Genomic DNA, 20,816 nt, shown 5'->3' on the forward strand with positions numbered 1-20,816 from the left:
TGTTTGTTTGTTAATTATTCAAATTTAATTACCGCCCATCTCCCTCAAAAGAGGGATTCTGATATTAAGATTTCTTGTGATATTTAGATTAAGTACAATGTATTTCTCATGACATTAGGGTTTCATTTTCTACAATTCATTAATTAACTTAAAAAGTGAAATCATGCAATAATTAGAGTAATATCTGCAATATACAGTTGTAATCGAAATTATTCAACCCCCATTGCAAATCAGGTTGATTGTCAAAATGTACAGACTTTCAGCTGTTTGCAATGAACAAATCAAAAGCAATTGAAATAGCTCAACAAAACAAATGCTTCAAGTGGTGTCCCCAAAGACAACTGAAAATGCAACTTATGACTTCTCCAGTCTCAAAATTATTCAACCCCCTGAATAGAATCCGTCACAACAGCACACACACAGTATGCAAAACAGGTGTTGTCTCAAGCACACCTGAGGCAACTTATCAAGGGCTTCATTAGTTGCACCAGGTGTGCTTGAGCTGGAACACATGAAATACCTGAAGTGGCTAGGGGGTTGTTGAGTGTCACGTTTGACTGCATGTTAGAAATAGAGTATGGCTAAGTCAAAAGAATGGTCCAAAAAGGTAAGAGAAGAGATCATCACTACACAAACAAGGAACAGGATACAAAGAGATAGCAAAGGCACTGAATGTTCTTAGAGACACCGTTGGAAGCACAGTTCGCAAGTTAAAAGTTCAGGGAACTACCTGGACGGGGCAGAAAAAGGAAGTTGTCAATGGCTGCAACCAGATTTCTGAGAAGGCAGGTGGAGAGAAACCCTCAAGTGACTGCAAAAGACCTGCAGCAAGACTTGGTGGCAACAGGCACTGAGGTTTCAGTGAGCACAGTAAGGCGCGTACTAAACACAGAAGGTTTCCATGCCAGAACTCCAAGACATACACCACTACTGACCCAAAAGCGCAAGAAAAGTCGGCTCCAATATGCTCAAAATCATATCAATAAGCCACAGAAGTTTTGGGATTTCGTTCTGTGGAGCGATGAAACGAAACACGAACTTTTTGGCCCGATGGATCAGCGGTATATCTGGAGGAAGAAGAATGAAGCACATGCTGAAAAGAACACTCTGCCTACAGTTAAGCATGGTGGTGATGCTCTGGGGCTGCTTTGCATCCTCTGGCACTGGAAACCTGCAGCGTGTGGACGGCAAGATGGATTCACTGAAGTTTCAGGAAATCCTAGGAGAAAACATCATGCCGTCTATAAGGAAGCTGAAGCTTGGGCATCATTGGACCTTCCATCAGGACAATGATTCCAAGCATACCTCAAATTCCACTAAGGCCTGGATGCAGAAGAAGTACTGAAAGATTCTGCAGTGGCCATCACAGTCACCTGACTTGAACCCCATAGAAAATCTCTGGTGGGATTTGAAGAAGGTGGATGGAGCACACAAACCCAAGAATATTACTGACCTGGAGGCCATTGCTCATGAGGAATGGGCTAAAATTCCACAGGAAGGCTGCCAGAAGTTGGTGTCTGGCTACGCATCTTGTTTGCAGCAGGTCATAGCAGCAAAAGGGTGCTCTATTAAGTACTGAAGATGCTTGCCATGAAGGAGTTGAATAATTTTGAGACTGCATGATAAGTTGCATTTTCAGTTGACTTTGGGGACACCACTTGAAGCATTCATTGTGTTGAGCTACAGTATTTCAGTTGTTTTTGTTTGATTTGTTCATTGCAAACAGCTGAAAGTCTGTACATTTTGACAATCAACCTGATTTGCAATGGGGGTTGACTAATTTTGATTACAACTGTAAATAGTTAATTGCTAATCCTAGCTGACCTTGACCAATATCAAAAAGCTAAGTAGAATTAGTACCTGGATGGGAAACCATTGGAAAAAAAAGGACTTGGGATATTGGGGAAAAAAACTGGAAATAAGTTTAAAGCTTGCTTCCATAGTGTTGCCAAGAAAACAACTAGGAATCTTGAAATCACTAGGAATTGAGTTTAACTCAGAGAAGACTTACCTTATGAATATTTCATTACAGATGAGGTGTATCATCTTAAAAGAGGTGTTTTAAGAGAGTTAATGCTTCATATATGCATTACTAAAACAGATGCGTTTATATATCAATCCTACATGTGAAACTTGTGCTGATTCCTTAATCAGATGACAGCACTAACATTTACATAAGGACCCAATATTCAGTAGAGTTCTCTTGAAATATGAACATAAGAATGTAAGAGCATAACCTAATATGCTGTTTGGGTAATATAAAATCATACTTAATGCCTATTCTAGACACAAGATTTTCAGCTGGACCATTGATTTCCTATTCACCTACTTTTGTACTTGTTGAAAACCATGGTGCTATATTGGGCAGGTAGACTGTTAGTGGAGGAAATGAGCAATTGTACTCTTTAAAGACTGTGATTTCAATTTGTGAGACTTCTCATAGATCAAGTGAGATCTTGTTGATTTTTAAACTAATTTTTGAAAGATGTCATTGTAGGAGTGGATGAATGGATTCTGTTAATTGTGACAAAACTAAATTTCAAAAGATAAAGGAAGATAAATCCTTTATTAACTGATTAAAAAGCTGAAAGAGTGCAAAGAAAAAATTACCAGTTTCATATTTTTCCTAATGATGTTAGTTTTGTTCGCATCTAGAAGCTGTAGCTGGCTCAGTAGAAGAGAGAAGACAAAAGGAGTAGTCAAGAGGAGACTTATCCTGAAATCTTTTCCAAATAGATTATCAGTATGGACTTTGTTAGGAAAACAAATGAAGATTGTTCTCCTATCTTGATCTTTTTGGGGAGTGAACATGTGTCAGATTTCATGGCTATTTGGATCTGTATAATTGGACAGAGTTGGCATACTTCAGGTGCTGATTAAACAGTGTCATCTGATGGGAAACAGGAAGTGGGCCTTTCTTCTCTGTTGCAGCACCTACCTTTTGCACAGCTTCGCCCCAGAGATCCATGTGGTCCTTACCCTGAAAGGTCTTTAAAACCTGGCTGTTTTTGGTCTAGATCGTGTGGCCAGCCCTTTATGGAAATGTTTTATGTCCAGGTTGTGTTTTTTATTGCTCTGTCTGGATATTTATAGTTCTTTTCATCTGCTACGTTGTTTTGAACCATTTAAAATCTTGAACACTCCCAAGACAGTTATGGAGTTGGGCAGCCATAGAAATGTGATAAATTAATAAATAAATAAATTAGATGGAACTGGATTGTGTATGTGTGTGCATGCTCTTAAAAATAAATTTAAGCTTCTGTTTTAAAGACACCATTCAGTTAGCAAGATGGCACTTAAATTACCTCCTGAATCTGAATGATGGCTTTGTTGGTATTGGGCAAATATTGGTTCCTCTGAGATTGATAAGAATTGGGCCTTTGTTCTTGCCCTTCTGGAAAGTGATTGATTTGATATCTGAAAATATGTATAGAGAATTGAGGTATGTTTGCTTGAGCACGACACAGATTTGGAAGAATACAAACCCAACTGAAATCTCTCTAAGCCGACTGAGAAGAACAAAAGAATGTTATTAGCAGCCCTTGAAAAAGAGCTTGTTACATAGAAGAGTGGAACCAGTTGTCACCCAGCTTTCAATACCTATTTCCTCCAAACAAACGCTGATCCCTTTCAAGTCAACTGTATGCAAAATCTCAGTCATTGACTTCTGAAACACCAGGCAAAAGTCACATCTGTGCCTTTCAGTTCTCTTTACAGCATTTTACCATACAGACAGATGTTTTCCAAAGTGTGCTTTTCCCCCTCTCTTTGCCTCCCAAATCGTCAAAAGAAGTGAAAGTGTTTAGGTAAGCAGAAGAGATTCATTACTGAGGTGCTTCCAAAATGTTCTAATTTCTCGTTTGTTTGTTCTGTAGCCCTTGTGGTGTTTATCTCATAAAGTGGACACTGTACAATGTATAGGCTCTGGCCTATCTTTTGTGATGTCCTGTCCTTCCAGGAACAGGAAGGATTAATTACAGCAACCTAGCTCTAGACGTAGCCCCATGCTTCTTAGCACACCAAATTAATTCAGAGTTGACAAAACTCTTTCAGACACAACCTGCTCCTTCCTGCTGATGGTGCTTTATTAGCATATTCTTCCCAGAAAAAAAAAGCTTCATAGAGCGTTTTTACCTCTCCTCCACGTTCAATTTGTAAAGCACTGAGTGACAGGCAGCAAAATGGCTTGAATATATCTGAGGCAACTTGCCAACATTCTCCTGACACAAGCACTTAGGAGCCTTTGTTCTGAGTACATTAAAGTCACAGAAGGTCTGCGTACAGTAAGCATTATAGGGCAGGCAGGATGTTCACAGAAAGACAAAACAGCAGGTGATAAATGACATTAAATAACAGTGAGAATTTACCACAGACTAAATTAACTACTGGAGTGAAATGTTCACAGTTCTGAGGCTATATTAACAATGAATTTATAATTAGGTGATTATAATTCTTTCCAGTGTTATGGAAGTCTATATGTAAGAATGATGAAGACAGAGACAACCCTATTGGACTCCAGATATAAGCTTGCATAGATTTTATTTTTAAAAAATTACAGTAAAGATATGGGATAATTTTTCTTCTGACCCTAAAATGTAATTTATAAAATAAGTACTTCAATGTGAATTAACCCAGATATATGCTGTACAAAGATGCAGAGCAATTAAACCACTGAGGTATGATTTTAAGTGGCTCCTCTGAGCACCATTGGAAAGCCTCATAAATGAAAAACCGCCCTCTTTCTCCCCCAATCTTTTAGTACTGCTTATTTAAATATGGAAAATAAGCCCACTTTTAAAAAGAAAATCAAACATACTTCTTTCACTTTCCTAAATTATAATTTTTAAAAGAGCTTCGGCCCCCAATGTATGAAAAAAATGATTATTAAAGGCAGGCTGAGTTAGTTATGCCTAGTAAGGGATCATGAAACTAGATTGTAAACTGAGTTTAGTGCTATGCTCTTATAATAGCTAAAATAAAGAGGTAATCACAATGTACTGAAATTTAATATCTCTAATTTTACAGACAAACATGAATAGGTATCCAAGCTGGAATGAAGAGGATTCTGTCTTACTCTAGAAACGTAAACTTTCTTATCCAAGCTAGCTGAAAGCCATGTGGATAAACTTGCTTGTTAAGTAAATAATTGGTTCATCTGGTTCCTTAAAATTTCCTTCAACTCTCATCCTATTTAAAATGTTCATATTTTTATTGATTGATTGATTGTGCGCCATCAAGTCGGTAGTAACTCTTAATGACCACATACTACTGTAGATAGATCTTCTCCAGTTTGATCTGTCTCCAATCTAGCCTTTGCTGCTGGTAGTTCTTTTCCTTTTCACCCTTCCAAGCATTATAGACTTCTCAAGGAAGCTAGATCTTCACACAGTATGTCCACATTATGGTCATTTATACCTCATGTGGGAATACTTGACTGATTTGTTCTATGAGCCATTTGTTTGTTTTCCTGTTTATCCATGGTATTCCCAAAAGTCTTATCCACACAAAAGTTCAAAAGCATCAAATCTATTTCTTCAAAGTCCAACTTTTGCTTCTATAGAATAGCATAGGGAAAACCATTGTCTGCACAATTTTGACTGTTATAGATATGGACATATCACACAATCTGAATATATTTTCCAAAATGTAATTGCTGTTGTGACAGGTATTAGTCTGCAACTTATTTCTTGATAGCTTCTTCCTTCACTGTTGATAGTCTATCCTAGAAGGCAGAAGCTATCTGCACTTCAGTATCTTCATTGTCAGTTCTAAGGCTGGTTGTTGTACCTGTTGTCATTAGTTTGGGGTCCTTTATGTTTTATCTTAGTCCTGCTTTTTCATTGTGCTCCTTGATTTTCATTACTAGAACTTGCAGCTTATTTGCATTTTCAGCTGCTATCAGAGTAGTGTCATCAGCATTGTGCAGACTAATACTACCTGATGAGGTAGACCAGATCAGGAAACTGATTCTGCTGGAAGACTACAGCTATACTTTACTGAGATAGTTTGGTAACAGCATCTTGCAAATCTGCCTGTGTTTTTCCTTCATTCCTTCTTATACCTCAGGGAGTCAAGGAGGAATTAGGTTGAGCCTCTTTCTCACATTCTCCTGACTGCCTGGGCTTAATGCATGCTTATTCTACCCCTGCTGTTTTTTTTCTGATGGCTTCTGGTTGCTTTCTCCATGATCATGTCCATGGCTCCCTACAGTTACTGATGTTTCTTCCTTCAGTTTTGAAACCACACTGATCTTCTTCTAAACAAGCTTTTCTCAAAATACATTCAGTATGTAGACTGAAGGAATAAAGAGAGAGATTATGACCTTGTTGCCCTGTTTTGCCAACCTGGAGCTAGTTTCCTTTGCCATAGTACTCTGTCTGTACTATGACTTCCTGTCCTCTGTGTAGGTTCTGCATGACAGTGAGATGTTTTGGGATTCCAATTTTCCTAAATATATTCCACAGCTTGACATGGTTGACACAATCAAAATTTGACACTTTTTTTTTTTTTTGGTATTATTTGGCTTTCTCAATTATCCAGTGTATTTCAACAATAACAATTAGTGTGGGGGCCCTCTTGGTCACTACTCATAATACTTGGAACTACCTGATGAGGTACACCAGAATAGACCATCACTGTTATTGTCATCCTACCAGAAAGCAAGGATACTTTTTTATTCAAACAATAAAAATGTGGTGTATGAATCAACTAGTTGCTAAAGTTGTTTTTACTCTGGTGGGTGATGTTACTAATTTTACATTTGTGGTGCTTTTAGCTTCTTACTGTCAATGTTTTTTATTAGATGCCTTGAGAAATATTTTTAGTAGAAAGGCATATGCTATAGATGTAAAAGGCTTGGTTCAGCACTCATGTCTGTAATCCAGCCCGGCCTATGGAATTTGTATAAGTGAATGGATGGATGTATATAGAAATTGGCCTTTCACATGCAAACATGTACATACTTATTGCATGTGATCACACTTGGGATTTTTGTTTCCTTTCCAGTCTAGCTGCCCTACCCTTACCCATTCCCGGCCAAAGTATCTTTTGAGCTCAAGAAGTTCATTCCCACAATTTAGTGCAGCGGGAGAGGCAGGCTGCCAAATCAGAAAGGTGATTTAAAAAATGGAAGAATATAAAGATTTCTATGCCTTGGTCTTCTAGATCATAGACCTTTCCCACCCGCCCCTCGCTCAAACCATAGCACACTTGTAATATGAGGAGTATGTGTTTGCTAGTGGGATGTAAAATGATTCATACACTTAATAAATATAATGAAAGAAAATAATCATTTGAGTGGACCAGAATCAACTATAATGTAAGATGAAGCTATTAAACCAATATTGTTCATTACTTGTAACAATAGCACGTGATTTGGTTCACTGCATGCAAGCATCACAAATGGAATACATATGCTGGAAACACTTTAGCTCAGCGTTTCTCAACCTGTTTTGAAAAAAAATGTAGACCACCGCAACATCACTCAAAGCTTCGAGGACTATCATCTAAACAAGCTGCTTTCAGCACATTTTCTCTCCAGCATGCCCGGTAAAAGCTACTGATCCATTTTTGGATTTCCATGGTCTGACTGTCGAATCTGCAAAGTATGTCTGTTTGTGTTGTCATGATGCAAAAGGGCCACTATTTGCATTCAGCAAACCTTACATGACACAAGGGTGTTTGTGTTACAAATCATATTTCAAATAAAAATGTAGTGTCCATTATAAGAAAAGGTATATGAAATTATAAGGTTACATTATTTCCCCTCACCTTGTGTAGACCACTGATTGGGGCCACTGCTTTAGTAACTAAGGTCACTATTGTCTGTACTGACTCACATCAGGATTTTAGAATGGGTCTTTTTCAACTGTACAGGGACACTGATGGAATCCAGGAATTTCTACAAAGAGTTGCTAGGTTGTGGCATATTTTCAGATGAAAAAGGCTCATTGTGGAAGAAAGTTTTCATATTGCAAAGAATTTCCTATATGTGTGTGTTCTAAACAAACTTGCCAAAGAAATACAGGAGCAAGGAATATTTACTCTATTCCTGAACTAATGGGCAAAGTGACTGAATCTTCCTGCAGTTCTTCCTTCTCTTTTGTAATAATAATGCTTAGCCTTTCTTCTCTACAGTCCAGGTGAGGGGGGGAAAAATGGATCGACAACCAACAACAGAAACATTTGCGCTGGAGATTTTGAATGGAAAAATATTTAAGTCTTTGGTCTGCTACTGTGTCTTGCTGCAAATGTGACCACATAGATAGATTCCTCCATGACGATCTACCCCTAACCTGATCTTTCAGTTCGTCCAATGGCACACCCATTTGTACATTATCAGATGCTTTCTCTAAATCCAAACATGCAATACTTTTTTTTCACCCATTCATATATAACTGAAGTGTAAAAATAAGTCTACAGATGCATAAAATCTAGCATAAAATCATACTGTTCTTCCCAAATTGTTTGGATTGCCGCCTCTCATATTCTTAAGCAAAACTCTGCCAGGCATAGTTAACAAATTAATCCGGTAGCTTTTGTTACCCTTCCCTGTGTGCAGAGGAACATTAACAGCATTCTTCCAACTGTCAGGCATAAATGTGGTCTTCCCACAAATGTTAAACAAGTTGCACAGCTACTGCATAAGGAAATCATATCGTTTTAACCTTTTTTTACTGGAAAAGTTAACAAATGAATCCAGTAATCCAAAATGCATTAACCCACATATTGGTGGGTGAGAAGCACCAGTGCAATATAACACTGGGTTTGTAGGTCCAAACTGGCTTCCAATAGACTTTCAAATACTGTACAAATCATAAAACTGGTTTTAACCCATGAAGCTCTTTAGAGCTTGGCTTCCAGTATCTGCAAAGCCACCTACTCAGGCAGAACCGACCCATCAATTTCATTCAGGTGGGGGGTGTTGAGAGTTCCTCCCCCAAGTGAAAGTACAGGAGGCAGAGTACACTTTCTCTGGTTGTGCCCCTGCTTTTTGGAACATAGCCCTGAAGATCTGGATGGTACCCTCTGCTACAATTTTTTTGGAAGACAGTCAAGACTGAGCTCTTTCAAAGAGCTTTTGATTGTTGAAGAATTAAGAGGTTGTTCTTGAAGGAGAGAAGACACCAGGTTTGTTTTTAGGGTGGTATCGTTTTTATGATATTTGTGGATTTACGTTATTTGTAAACTTCAAAGCATCTGTATGAATTTGGCGATATAGAAACATCATAAATAAATGAATGCATGGGTTCACATGCCCACGCACAAACACACAATTTCCTTTTCATCCATTTCTCTTATAAACTGCAATTTATAGCATTCCAATATTTGATATCACTATTATTCCCATTAGATAAAGGTAAAGGTTACCCTTGACATTAAGTCCAGTCGTGTCTGACTCTAGGGGGCGGTGCTCATCTCCGTTTCAAAGCCGAAGAGCCGGTGTTTGTCCATAGACACTTCCGTGGTCATGTGGCTGGCATGACTAAACGTAACACCGTTACCTGCCCGCCGAAGTGGTACCTATTAATCTACTCACATTTGCATGTTTTCGAACTGCTAGGTTGGCAGGAGATTATTCCCATTACAAATCTCTAAATACTCCTGGCATTCCTTTACTTCAGTTTCATCCCAAATCATTTTATAAATTTAATATTAATGATATTAATTCCTGTAGAGGCTCCTTACTTAGCCGTCTTCCAAAAGTTTTTTTTATATATATTTATATATAACTTCCATCACAATTGCTGTGAATATCTATTTTTCTTTTTCACATTTTTTTTTTCCATTTCCCATTACAGTTTTTTCATTCCACATGAAATGCTGCAGACAGCTGAGTCTCCTGGAAAGAGTCTGGAAGTCAAAACCTCCTGTCCCAAAAGACCCTTGGTTCTTCATATTCTGGTCTCACCTCCTGCTTTGGAGTAGCAGCTTGATAATTCTTGCTGCCACCCTCTATCTTCCAGGGTCTTCCAGGGTACCTAGCATCTTCCCCATAGCCCTTGTGTGTGTGTGACTGATAAGGTTCTCACATTCTGTGCTGCCTTTCTAGTGACCAAAAGCTAAAAATGCAAAAAATAAAATAATAATGATAGTGTCACCTACTGGCCATGTAGCATTGAAATGTGTGGCTAGAGGATTCAGCCCCTCTTGCCCCTCTTTTGGGAGATAAGTCACTTTCAGAAGAGACAAACATAATATAACTTAAAAGAGAGAGGGAGAGAAAGCAAGAGAAAAAAGATTGAATATAAGACCCCCTTCTTAACATTAAATATTACAATGCAAAGAAGAAGAAGATAAATTACAGACTTGTCCTGATCACAGGAAAACAATTGGTAAATCTATTAAAAAAGAAATAAAAAAAATGCTTGGGAGGACCACAAGGTGGTGCTGGTCTGCTACAAATGAAGTTTTCTCTGACAGAACCTTCAGAATGATATTGGAAGAGAGTAGAGGTGACAAGATGATTCTAAAGGAAAACCTATAGCTTCATACACATAACTTGAGATATGCCTGAAATACTCAATTTCATGAGACAAAGACATAGAGGTCATGAAACTTTACCTCAACACAGAAAACAGAAACAAAAAAACTTACTTCAAATTCCTGCCTAGACATTTTATCTACTTCCCCTGCTTCACCTACATGATATTCCTTCAGTTTCCTAGAACAGTCTAACTATTACATCAGAGGCTGCTGGGGTTATGGAAAACCCCACTTTTGCCAAACCATGATCCATGGAATTCTCTCAACTTTTCTTGTTTTAAAGGGAATCTCTCTCTCTCTCTCTCTCTCTCTCTATACATACACATACATACACAAACATACTGTAGATACACATACACAGAAAGAGAAAGCAAGCCAGTTTGGTATAGTGGTTAAAGCATCAGGCTAGAAACTGGGAGACAGTGAGTTCTAGTCCCATCTTAGGCACAAAGCCAGCTGGGTGACTTTGGCCCAATCACTCTCTCTCAGCCCTGGGAAGGAGGCAATGGCAAACAACTTCCAAAAACTTGCCAAGAAAACTGCAGGGACTTCTCCAGGTAATCTCCAGCAATCAACATTGACTTGAAAGCACACACACACACACAGTATATATTCAGCAGAGGGAATGGCTGGAATAATCTGGCTGTACATGACCAACATCCATGTCTCATTCAAAGGGGTGTTAACTATGTGGGGATATGTACTGTGTGCATATAAGCCTGCATGATGACATGTGGTACATTCACAACAGTTACGATAATCTGCAGATGGTGCATAAATATTGACTTCTGTTATCCATTTTGGCTTTGGTCATTTGAGGCTTTCACCTAACATTTGTTGGTAACATGGAAAACATGTAGTCTGTGTTACTAGTCTATGTCATACCCATGCCAGATGCACCATTCTTTGCTAATGGTAAGACAGTAAGACAGTTGTGGCATATTTTGGGCATTACACCACAAATGCAACCAAAACTCCATTTTACACCACAAATGCAACCAAAACTCTAGGTTCATGCCATTCTATGCAAGCCAGGAGCTCTAATCTAGAGATCACTTGCAAGCCAATGTACAGTTGCCAGTATCAGAATGGGTGGCATTAATTTATAAATATGAGTGTGTCTTCATGTATGTTCTGGTCACTAGAAGTTAATCACATATGCAAACAAGTGCTGATTTTTCAGGCTGATCCAACAGTCTGGGCTCTCTGCATAAAACCACCCCTTTAAAAGAATTCAGCTCTTTCAGTTGTTTAGATGAGAAAAAAGATCTGACTTTAGAGTGTTTCCAGGATGACCAATCCTAACTCCACAAAACAAAAGCTGGAGAACTATTCTCTTACTCTTACCTTGACATTTTTGTGTGCACAGTAGGAGAAAAGATGGGAGAAATGTGTGAAAACAGTGGAGACATAAAAAAACCCCTACATTTTCTTCCCTCAAATAATATTCCACAAGTGAGGCAGAATTCAGCTTAAAAATCGTATTTGGAAGCACTTTATTTTTTATACTAAAGAACAGATTTGTGAAATGTTTGTTTTGAAAGAGCCCTCCTGTCCCAACACTCACCTCGTTTTCTGTAGTTTGGCTCATCTTTAATCCTGAAAGGACTTTGAATAAGATGTGCTAAGAAACAGTGAAAATCCAATGGTTGCAGGACTCTATTGATGTGTCCAAAGATGTTCCCAGGGAATCTTTCATAAAGGGCACTTTCAGGATCCACCTCTACTTCTTTTTCACAGCCATAAGTCAATGGGCATATCACTGGAAATAGAATAAATGCCAAGATTCCTGTTTGAAGAGGTAAGGATTGCAAGCTAGCATCTTATGGTCTTTCAGCTTGGTTCCTTCTTACCTTGGGCTATGAAAAGGTCAGGTCCACACTCTTTCAAAGTGTTATATATGATATGGAATACCAGATTGGAGATTAACAGGATGATATGTAATAGCAGCTTCAGCAAAGGATTGTTACCTTGTCGAGGTGCTGGAGCTTGAGCACCTCAATGATGCCATGAGATAAACCATGAAGGGCCACCCAAGACGGGAAGGTCATGACAGAGAGGTCAGATTAAATGCGATCCCTGGTAATGGGAATGGCAACCCACGCCAGTATTCTTGCCATGAAAACTAAACTAGTACAACCAGAGATATGTTGGTATACCATCGGAAGATGAGACCCCCAGGCCAGAAGATGGTCAAAATGCTACTGGGGAGGAACAGAGGATGAGTTCAACTAGCCCTAGACGTGATGACGCAGCTAGCTCAAAGCCGAAAGGACGGCTAGTGGCCGATGGTGCTGGTGGTGAACGGCGAATCCGATGTTCTAAGGATCAGCACACCATTGGAACCGGGAATGTAAGATCTATGAGTCAGGGCAAATTGGATGTGGTTATTGGTGAGATGTCAAGATTAAAGATAGACATTTTGGGTGTCAGTGGACTGAAATGGGCCACTTCACATCAAATGACCACCAGATCTACTACTGTGGACAAGAAGACCACAGAAGAAATGGAGTAGCCTTCATAATTAATAGTAAAGTGGCTAAAGCAGTGCTTGGATACAATCCGAAACATGATAGAATGATCTCAATTCAAATTCAGGGCAAGCCATCTAACATCACAGTGATCCAAATATACGCCCCAACCACAAATGCTGAAGAAGCTGAAGTAGAGCAGTTCTATGAGGATCTGCAGCACCTACTGGACAACACGCCTAAAAGAGATGTTATTTTCATCACAGGAGACTGGAATGCTAAGGTGGGCAGTCAAATGACACCTGGAATTACAGGTAAGCATGGCCTGGGAGAACAAAGCGAAGCAGGACACAGGCTGATAGAATTTTGCCAAGACAACTCAATGTGCATAACAAACACTCTCTTCCAACAATGGACTACACCAGATGGACAACCCTGAAATCAGATTGACTACATTCTTTGCAGCCAAAGGTGGCGGACATCTATACAGTTGGTAAAAACAAGACCTGGAGCTGACTGTAGTTCCGATCACGAACTTCTTCTTGCACAATTTAGGATCAGACTAAAGAGATTAGGGAAGACCCACAGATCAGCTAGATATGAGCTCACAAATATTCCTAAGGAATATGCAGTGGAGGTGAAGAATAGATTTAAGGGACTGGACATAGTAGATAGGGTCCCGGAGGAACTATGGACAGAAGTCCGCAACATTGTTCAAGAGGCGGCAACAAAATATATCCCAAAGAAAGAGAAAACCAAGAAGGCAAAGTGGCTGTCTGCTGAGACACTAGAAGTAGCCCAAGAAAGAAGGAAAGCAAAAGGCAACAGTGATAGGGGGAGATATGCCCAATTAAATGCAAAATTCCAGAGGTTAGCCAGAAGAGATAAGGAATTATTTTTAAAGAAACAATGTGTGGAAGTGGAAGAAGACAATAGAATAGGAAGGACAAGAGACCTCTTCCAGAAAATTAGAAACATTGGAGGTAAATTCCAGGCCAAAATGTGTATGATCAAAAACAAAGATGGCAAGGACCTAACAGAAGAAGAAGAGATCAAGAAAAGGTGGCAAGAATATACAGAAGACCTGTATAGGAAGGATAACAATATTGGGGATAGCTTTGATGGTGTGGTCAGCGAGCTAGAGCCAGACATGCTGAAGAGTGAGGTTGAATGGGCCTTAAGAAGCATTGCTATTAACAAGGCAGCAGGAGATGACGGCATCCCAGCTGAACTGTTCAAAATCTTGCAAGATGATGCTGTCAAAGTAATGCATGCTATATGCCAGCAAATTTGGAAAACACAAGAATGGCCATCAGACTGGAAAAAATCAACTTATATCCCCATACCAAAAAAGGGAAAAGCTAAAGAATGTTCAAACTCAAAATGAGTGGCACTCATTTCACATGCCAGTAAGGTAATGCTCAAGATCCTGCAAGGTAGACTTCAGCAATTCATGGAGCGAGAATTGCCAGATGTACAAGCTGGGTTTAGAAAAGGCAGAGGAACTAGGGACCAAATTGCCAATATCCGCTGGATAATGGAAAAAGCCAGGGAGTTTCAGAAAAACATCTATTTCTGTTTTATTGACTATTCTAAAGCCTTTGACTGTGTGGACCATAACAAATTGTGGCAAGTTCTTAGTGGTATGGGGATACCAAGTCATCTTATGTGCCTCCTGAAGAACCTGTATAACAACCAAGTAGCAACAGGAAGAACAGACCACGGAACAACGGACTGGTTTAAGATTGGGAAAGGAGTACGGCAGGGCTGTATACTCTCACCCTACCTATTCAACTTGTACGCAGAACACATCATGCGACAAGCTGGGCTTGAGGAATCCAAGGCTGGAGTTAAAATTGCTGGAAGAAACATTAACAATCTCAGATATGCAGATGATACCACTTTGATGGCTGAAAGCGAAGAGGAACTGAGGAGCCTTATGATGAAGGTGAAAGAAGGAAGTGCAAAAGCTGGCTTGCAGCTAAACCTGAAAAAAACCAAGATTATGGCAACCAGCTTGATTGATAACTGGCAAATAGAGAGAGAAAATGTAGAAGCAGTGAAAGACGTGGGTGTTGACAACCAACAGGAAGCTCTGGCGTGGGCTGGTCCATGAAGTCACAAAGAGTTGGAAGCGACTAAATGAATAAACAACAACATGTAATAGCAGAACCTAGGTTTCAAGGGCTGCTGGCCAAAAGTCTAACATCTCTCACCTTCCCCAGGCTGTGGAAGGATCTTCCCAGGGATGTCATAATGTGTTACCACCCACACTCTTACTGAATACTCCAAAATCTCTTTATCTGAATGAGTTTGTCCTTGTGGTTCAAAGGACATTGAAACCATTGCTCCTTTACTGCTGTACTGTAATTTCTACAGGGACATAAGGAATTCTTCTATTTCCTCTCTTCTGTAACTGTATCTTGGGCAAATAAACTCTTAACACAAAGATTTTACTTTCTAATTCTAATGCATTACCAGTATTGTGGCTAATTTTGTGTTGCTGCAGTCAAAATGCCCCATCAAATACTGTGTTTGTGTATTGTATTACTGCTGATTGTTATCTTTTTATAAGTTGTATTTTTTTTTAAAAAAACTGAACCATTGATCATAATAAAGACAAGTAAATATACAAATGAGGCAAGGAAATTCATTTTGAGAAGTTTTGTTAAAATGCCACATGTAATAAAGATGCTTCTTTGAAGAAGAAGCTCAAGTGGAAGGAAACTGTATGTGTCTTTTTTTTTTAAGTGAGCAACAGAGCAGCTGACTATATTCTCACAGTTTGAATATATATCACTATCAAAATCCAACACATTAATCTACTTTGCATTTTGAAATCAAGTATCACTGCATCTGCCACTAAGGAGGAAAGGAAAATAAAGCTAAATAATTATTCCATAATGAGTAGATGGCACATCCATTCTTAGAAAATGGTTCCTTGTTCTGATTCTCAAAGGAACTACAGTTGAGAAATTAACAAAAAGGATAAGCCCATTCATTTTTTTTAAAAGTCAACTTTAAACGAAACCTGGTAATACAAATTGGGTGGTTTACTTGGAAGTAAGTTATGTTATTTTCAGTGGGCGTACTCCAAGGAAATGTCCTGGAGCCTACTGCTTAAGAGACTATTTTGTGTCTTTCTAGACTAAGATAAACAACTATTCAAGTTTGTGGGACCTTACAAATCCCAAATTAATGCTGATGAGCAGTGGATAGAATGTGGATAGGCTCAAATACCTTCTCCATCTTTCTCTGTGTCACTCATTCTTAGTGTACTCTCTTTTTCTCCTTTATCTCTCCCTATCCCCCATTCTTTCACATCACATCCTTTACCTTTGTTGCCCCAGTTTGTCTTTTATTTTCTTTATCATTTTAGTCCCTTTACAAGACTTAGTTTGATCTAGTGGTTAAGAAGCTGGGGAACTGTAAGTTCTAATCCTGCCTTAGACAGGGAAGCCAGCTAGGTGACTTTGGGCTAGTGTCTCTCAGCCCTAGGAGGAATCTAATGGCAAGCCACTTCTGGAAATGTCGCCAAGAAAACTGCAAGGGTTTGTCTCGGTAATCCTCCATAGTAAGATGTGACTTAATGGATCATGACTACATCAATAACATGAAGGGGCAGTTTTGGTGCAAAATAAGCCCTCTTGTGATCAAATGATGTCATCTCCAGAGGCTTACTATTGTGAGCAATTCTGAGATACTTCCATTGCTTTCTTGAGTGGGGACTTGCCTTTTCAAGGCTACAAATGGGGATGAAAGATACTCAGACCTCTAGCAAGTTAAAGTGGAGTCTGGATAAAACCAGGATTGTCCTGGAGTGGGGGCAGAGACAAAAAGAATAAAGGGCACATCTTCCCCTTTCTACTCCTACCCTGGCATTATTTCTTTTGCTTATGGCAGAGAGGAAAATAATGACACCCTATCCTTCTATTTGTAAAGATACATCCTTCCACCTTTGACCAGCTCTGCCTGGTTCCCAAGCTCTTGTCTTTTGCCTACTGTTCCTTCATACTCAGCCAACTGGAAAAGATTACAAAACCATCAAGACAAACTGCTTTTAAAATGGATTGAGAAGGTTTAGAAAATTGAGAGGCTAGTAATCTAGATACGACCAACATTCCTTTCTCTCATTTCTTCACTGGCTGACTCTATCCCCAGCTTGCCATTTGTTTCTCTTTCTTCCTTCTTTGTCTCCTTGGTCCTACTGTATCAACTGCTTTCTCCCCCATTTCTCTCTCGATCTCTCTCTTGGTATTATCTGCTTGCAAAGATCATCCATTTCTAACTGTCTCATTCCTCCACTTTGCTTCAACTGTCTTCTTTGGGAAAGCATTGCACTCAACAAACTTCACCAGCCACTGGAGAGCAAGATGTCATCTTTGCTACATAAAGGATTTTGTTGAGACAAACCTCATCCAACTGACACAAGATTAATATATATCCCCTTTTTCTTCCTTCCTCATTTCTCCTTTTCCTCCACTCAAGCTGTGAAGACACTGAGTGAGTTTTAATGGAGGAATCTCTTCCTAAATAAGCAGTTCAGAAATAAACTGGCTTGTTCTGTGAGCTGTGAAAGCAGAGAGTAGGCACTAGGAAAGTGGGTGTAACTTATGAGAGGTCCTGTAGGTCTGCTGCATTGGAAGTGGAGAGATTAGGATATATCGCGTATCATGAAGTGAAGGCCAAGGTGTGGCTGTATAACAAGCTATTTAATAGCAGAAGTCCTTGAGTAAAAACCATGAAGTCAATTATTTCTTACAGTACAGAACTGAATCAGAAAAGAAGCTGATGAGGCAGTTCTTGACAGAGCAAGACAGAACAGTTAATCTATTACAGAATTCTAGCAGGTAGATCCTAGCTTATTAATGAGCCATCATTTACTCACTTTGATGTGGGTCTCCTCTAGCTATAAAGGAAATGTTGAAACATACAAAACCCAAAGCTCATGGCTTGATCATATTTTTTTTGTGTAATAGCCACACTCACCACTGAGTCATATCACTGCATTAATAATAAAAAAAATGTCCCTTCAAACGGTTGGATTTAAAACAAGAACAAAGGGGTAGAAGCCCTGGGTCATACAATTCCTCCATTGGTAAGGATTCAAGTTGATCCGTCAGGTCCTCTCTGACTTCTGCAAAGGATGAAGAAACTCAATTTAAACACACACCTTTAAGGTCAAAAGACAGAGCAGAGCTGATAGGCTCTCAATGGAATAGCATTGTTCCATCAACCAAAATAAAGCAGGAAAGTCAATCTTTCACCAAGGGAAAGAGAGCTAAGTTGTAATTTTTTTTTCCATGCTTCCCCTAGAAAGAAAAGACAAAGCTATTTTTCCTCCCTCTTCTTAATCTCCATCACTGCTTTTTCTGTTTTTTTTTTGCCCCTGACCCTGACACAGAAAGTAAATGTTCCCTTTGGCATTTTTAAATTCTAATCTCCCTGGCCTTTTTCATCACCCTGCTTGTATCCTAGTCTTTTCAGCTCCTTAGCCACTTGACGCATTCATTTCTGGTCACCTACCAGTGTCTAACCTGTCACCAGCTAGAAAGATCAGACAAGCTTTCCCACATGCCACTTCATTCAACTTGATCAAGAGCATTTTTAAAAAGTTGAAATCAAGATAGGAGAAGCAGCAATTACAGCAATATAAGCCATTTGCTTTTCCAATGTGAGATAAGCAAATGTTGGTCCTTCCTCTATTGCACATACAGTATGAGTAAATATTCATAATACTAACATATTCAATGTGGACACATGTTCATTCTTTGCTTACTGAACAAATGAATTCTTTATAACCAGAACAATCTTCTGTAAAATAAACAGCACTTCAACTTCTAGAGATTTCTCTGTCTGGTCAGGAAAAGGTCTGGAGATAAAAAGAATACTTTGAAGGAACTGTCTCTCATAATAAGCATGCAGATGACAACTTAAGAGTGATTTGAAAAAGAACAGATATTTATCTTATTTGGATAGATATACGAAAGATAGATATATCAGCCTTTTTCCCTTTTACTTTTTATTCAGAATATGCAGTAATTTCCTGTTGCCCTTTAACTGAAAAATATACCAGAAGGAAGGAATTATACACCACAAACACCAGCTGCTTCTGAAATTGTTGGAGTAGCATATATGCTGTAAAATAAAGAAAGTGCTTGAACAGGAATCTACTATAAATATTGTTATTTTATTTTATAAAAAATTCAAGTGGATTTGGTTCAGGTTTAAGTTTATGCAGTCCAGGAATGAAAAACTGAGCCAAACTTCATGTAGGTTTAAAGCAAGGATAGCTAACCTGTGGCTTGAAGTGAGCAATGGCCTCCCAGCCATAATTTTGCAACGTCCAAAGAATCCAGGTCCCTGCCAGATGCCACCTAAATTCAATGTCAAAAACCATTTTTCCCCCCTCCTAGGAATACCAATGAAAATGGACACATTAAACCTGTTTTACATTTTACATACATATTTCACATTGAACTTCCTTTCAACTCACCACCTCCAACTTATAAAATAAATTAAAAGTGAAACCGGCCCATCCCTTCTTTAAAGAAATGCTCTGTGATCACACCAGTGGAACCCTTTCTAACAATATGAATATTTTTGTATTCATTCCCCCTCCCCACCCCCTGCAAAAAAATAAGAGAGCCAGGATGGTGTAGTGGTTAAGATGTTGGAATAGGAACAGGAAGACCAAGATTGTAGTCTACCCTCAGCCACATAAGCTCACTGGGTGACTCTGGGGCAATTCTCTCAGCCCAACCTACCTCACAGAATTGTTGTTGAAGGGAAAACTAAGAAGGGAGAGAACTACATACTCCATCTTGAGCTCTTGTACAAAGGATGTAATATATACTGTATATAAGTAAGAAGTCCAGCTTGAATCAATACTGAAGCAGGGAAAATAAGTCTCAGCAGTACCTCAATTGCCCTGACTTTGGATCCCCTTCACATCTATGAAATGGAAGTGCAAAACCAAAAGCCCACTGCATATACTATAGTTCTTTGGGGAAGGTCTTCAAAGCCCTCCAAAAATTGCCTGCAAACTCTACTTTTTAATATTATGTACACACTGTGCATTTAACTAATATATTTTTTATCACTTTTCAGTTAAATGAATTCTAGTTTTTGTTTTGTCTCCCAGGTTTCTCTGCCTTAGCCTCATAGTTTTTGAAGACTGCCTGCCTCTGTCATTCCGCTCAAAAACCAGGTGGGGTTGTGAACTCAAAACTTTGCATGTTCTTGCTTGAGAATAAAACTAGGGGAAAAAAAGTTGTAGTTGCTAGAGTGGTAGTTGTCTCTTTAATGCAAGTTAGTATAATTTTGCCCACAGTTCATGGCATATGTCACTTTTCCCACAATGGCTGTGGAGGCTGGGAACAGTAGCCTACATATTGGGAAGGGGAGAGATTGGCAAAGACTAGTACAAGCCATTCAGTCCCAAGGCAAAAGTAGTCATCCACACAACCTTTTGTCCATAAGAAGCGCAGAGGCATTTAGTATTGCAAAGACTGTTAGCTCATACACTGGCTGTCTTTGATTATGGACAGGAAACTGTATTTTATCTGGGAGCCAAATCCAGTCCTGTACTTTCCCAGTGGGCTAAGACAAAAATTAAAAGCAGTACATCCAGAACGTACCTTCACCTGTCCAGGAAGACATGAACCAGAGGAGAAGGGGGGATGAGGGCAAAGATAGCCAGACGTCCTAGCTAGACATTGCTCATTAGTTAGAAACCTAAAAAAATATAATCCACAACATAAGGGGTGCACTTTGCAGAAATAAAAAAGTAGAGAGTTATGAGGCTTTGAAAACAATTATGCTGCATCTCTGATATGCTATAGCTAAGTTTCTTAAACA

Source organism: Candoia aspera, chromosome 5 (assembly GCF_035149785.1).
Source record: "Candoia aspera isolate rCanAsp1 chromosome 5, rCanAsp1.hap2, whole genome shotgun sequence".
Lineage (NCBI taxonomy): Eukaryota > Metazoa > Chordata > Lepidosauria > Squamata > Boidae > Candoia > Candoia aspera.